Here is a 3,214-nt window from a genome sequence, read left to right on the forward strand (position 1 = left end):
TAACTGCCTGGCACATCCAGGTTGCACATGCATGAGTGTGAGGCAGGTTCTGCTGGGTGAGTCATGCCAGAAGTGTCAGAGATGTTCCCCGGCAGAAAGGGACAGCTCCCCGGGGCAGCTGAGGCAAGGGCCTGTCAGGCTACACCTGTGGGAAGTTGGCTGCCATGGCAATGGCTGGAGGGAAAGGTGGGCTGAAAGGTGGGACACACAGGGGTGTCATACACCCCCAATTCTGGGCACAGACCTTTGGAGGCCTTCTGGGGCCAGGCATTCTATAGTCACGGCGACAGTGCCTGGGTAGAGGGAGCATTAGTTCCAGTCTCAGGAAGAATGCCTGGGTGGGCTTCCAGCCTAACCCTCCACTTGATCCCGTTGGGGTCTGGGGGCCAGACACCTGATCCTCCAGCACTAACTGACACTTCGTGGCAGGCCAGTGGGAATGGCTGACCAGCCAGCACGTACATTCACAAAAACATAGGTGGTGCCCCAGCAGATCCTCTGTGCTCATGAGGGCAAGAGCGTCTCTCCCTCCCACACAGAGGTGTGACTAACAACTGCCCAGATACCCCAGGCTCTTTCCGCTTGTAGGGGCCTTAAGGCCCCCAGGCTCCCCACATGTATCACAGAAGCAGGATACCAGGTGGCTAGCCTGCACTAGGACCTGGTAACGAGAACAGATGGATTTCAGCCTCCACCTGCCCCTCAGCCCTGCAGCTTTGCGGACAGCTGTTCAAGTGCGCCAGTCTACCACTCAGTGATTGGCAACCTTCTTCCTAGACCACATCGGTTTGATTACTCCTCCCTCCCCCCACACTTGTTGGGGAAGATTTAGCCTCTTTGACCCAGGTTTTGGGACACTGGTTTCCATCTCCATCTGCTACCCAGCCCTGCTGCCCTAGCAGGGTCAGCTTCAGGCCCAGCCTATGGTGATGAGGGACCACTTCACCACTGGCTCATGCTCAGAGTGGGCAACCAACCCCCAAACCCCAAGAGGCCAGTCATCCTTCCCCCTGGGCTGCTGGGTACTGGGACCCTGGCATCAGTCCCTGGTCCCCCATGGCAGCCCGGGTGCCTCCCAGCCCCGGTGAGTGAGAACTGGGGCCCGTGGGAACATGGGCTCCTTGCTTGGGGTCAGTGTGCAGACAGGTTGGGAGCCCAGCTGTGAGGCAGACCAGCTGGTCTGAACCACAGCTCTGCCACTTACCAGCCTTGTGACCTTGGACAAGTTACTTTCTGAGCTTCAGTTTCCCCATCTGTGAAGGAGGGATAAGAATAGCACCCTTTTCTCAGGGTTGTGGTGAGGATGAAACAAGACGACCCTGATAAAAACACCTGGCACGGAGCCGGAGCCGGAGCCGCCAGGAGAAAGAACTCAATAACCAAGTTATTTTCACCACCTCACGGAGCACAGGAGGGCTTAGTGCCCCTCCCCCGCCTGCAGGCTGTGTGGTCACAGCCTCCTGGGACGGCCACCTTGCTTTGTCTATGTCATGCTGCATGGCTTCAAGGCCTCATTTCTGGGTCCCCTACTTCCAGCTCCTTGGCCCCCCAAGTCTCCCTTTCGCTCCAGCCATCTCCGCTGGCCACTTTTGGCTCTTTCTGGGTCCCAGCACACTCGCTGCCCCCCGGAGCCTTGCATCACACCCCCTCTTTCTGCTTCCCTCTCCTCTCCCTCCACTCCACCTTCTCCAATTCCCATCCCTCTCCCCTGATCTTTCTACTCTAGTTCACCGGGAGGGGAGGTGTTTCTATGGCAGGAGGATGAGAAGGAGGAGGGAGCTGGGAACCAACAGAGGAGAGGCCTTCCCAGCTGTGGTTCAGAGAGAGACAGAGGCAGAAGGAGTAAGAAAGTGAAGTTACGCAGGGCAGACCCGCACGATGGAGATAAATCCAGGCAGGGGAGCCGCTGAGAGTTGGGGAGCGACGAGCCCAAGAGGCAAGGATGTTGACACAGAGACTGAGGCACTTGGAGGCTGAGAAGCAGTCTGACACCCACGAGAGTTTAAGATTTAAAGACAGGGAAACGTGAGAGGCAGAGAGAGGCAAGTCAGAGAGGGGCTGGGGGAGAGAAATGGAGAGTGAAATAGACGAGGTGGAGACAGGGAGAGGTGGAGACACCCCTCTGAGAGGCAGAGGCGTGAGAGGGCTAACAATGGGGCCCTTTCCTGAGCCCCACTGTTTGTGATGCCCACCCCCAAGCGGAGACATCTCTGGGGAAAGAGATTCAGTATTTAGGGTCCCTGGTCCAAGGGACAAACCTTAAAGGCAGGAGCTCTGGTCCCAGGCCTAGGGGCCCTGACTCCTGGCACTTGGCAGAGCTGGGGGGGGGGGGGGGGCGGGCGGGGATGGGCGGGAGGGGATGGCCGCGGCACTCCAAGCCCCAATCAAGGCCAAGGCTCAGCTCTCCCTGGGGGTCCCCTACTCACGCTGGAGCCTGCAGCCCCGCCACCTCTGCCGCCGCCGCCGCCTGGCCTCCCGGTCTCTGGTCTCTTCTGCAGGCAAGTTCCTGAAAACAGCGCGGTCTGACTTCTCTCCCCAGCCTGTCGTTAATAGCTCCGGGCCTCTGACAGACCCAGGGGCTGTGGATTGCAACACCTGCCCAGCCTCCTTCCCTCCCTTGCCCTGTTGCTGCGGCACAGGCAGCCCCTTCCTCCCAGGAAGGAGCCTGGGCAGCCTTCCTGCCATGGGGGTCTTAAAGGGGCTGGGGGATGTGGCAACGAGGTCCCCCTCCTCTGTCTCCGGATTTCCTGACCTCAGAGCTTTGAGGCCCAGCCAGGCCCAGGCTCCAACCCAGCCGGGTGCCATTCCCATGTCCCTTGCCTTGGGGAGCATCGCTCAGAACAGACCCTGGCTGGAAGGTTCCCTCAGCTCTGAGCCTCTTTTTGGCACCAGCCTTGCCGCCCTGATCCTCACAATACTCAGGGGCAGCCTCCAGGTTACAGGGCATTTAGTAATGCAGCACCTTCCTCACTGCTCCGCTCTTCACCGTGCATTTCCTACCATTGCCTGTGGCCAAGCAGAGGAGAAGTGGGGACTCTGGGACCCCAGAGGGAAGACCTGTGAGGTTCAGGGTCTTCATAGGCTTGCCAAAAACTAGTCATGTTTACTCACAAGGATTCTGCTAAACTGACATTTTTTTTTGAGGGCGTGGAATAGACTACATCTTATGTCTTTCATTGTCTATATCCATGATTTCTCTGCACTTGTTTATAAT

At 58.3% G+C, this 3,214-nt stretch overlaps 1 protein-coding gene across 4 annotated transcripts in view; it reads right to left on the reverse strand.

The window, feature by feature from the left end:
- The window catches only part of CSF3R (colony stimulating factor 3 receptor), a 14,443-nt gene extending 11,895 nt beyond the window's left edge, over window positions 1-2,548 (reverse strand). The window contains exons 1-2 of one of the 4 annotated variants that reach the window (XM_080654580.1): window positions 2,427-2,548; window positions 1,205-1,253 (exon numbers count right to left, since the gene is read on the reverse strand). The gene's annotated coding sequence lies outside the window, so the exon portion shown is untranslated. The remainder of the gene's footprint in view (window positions 1-1,204; window positions 1,254-2,426) is intronic. The other 3 variants (XM_080654579.1, XM_080654578.1, XM_080654582.1) reach the window with 3 other exon arrangements.
- Window positions 2,549-3,214: the final 666 nt, after the last annotated feature.

Source organism: Plecotus auritus (assembly GCF_963455305.1).
Source record: "Plecotus auritus genome assembly, chromosome: 2".
NCBI classification, from domain to species: Eukaryota; Metazoa; Chordata; class Mammalia; order Chiroptera; family Vespertilionidae; genus Plecotus; species Plecotus auritus.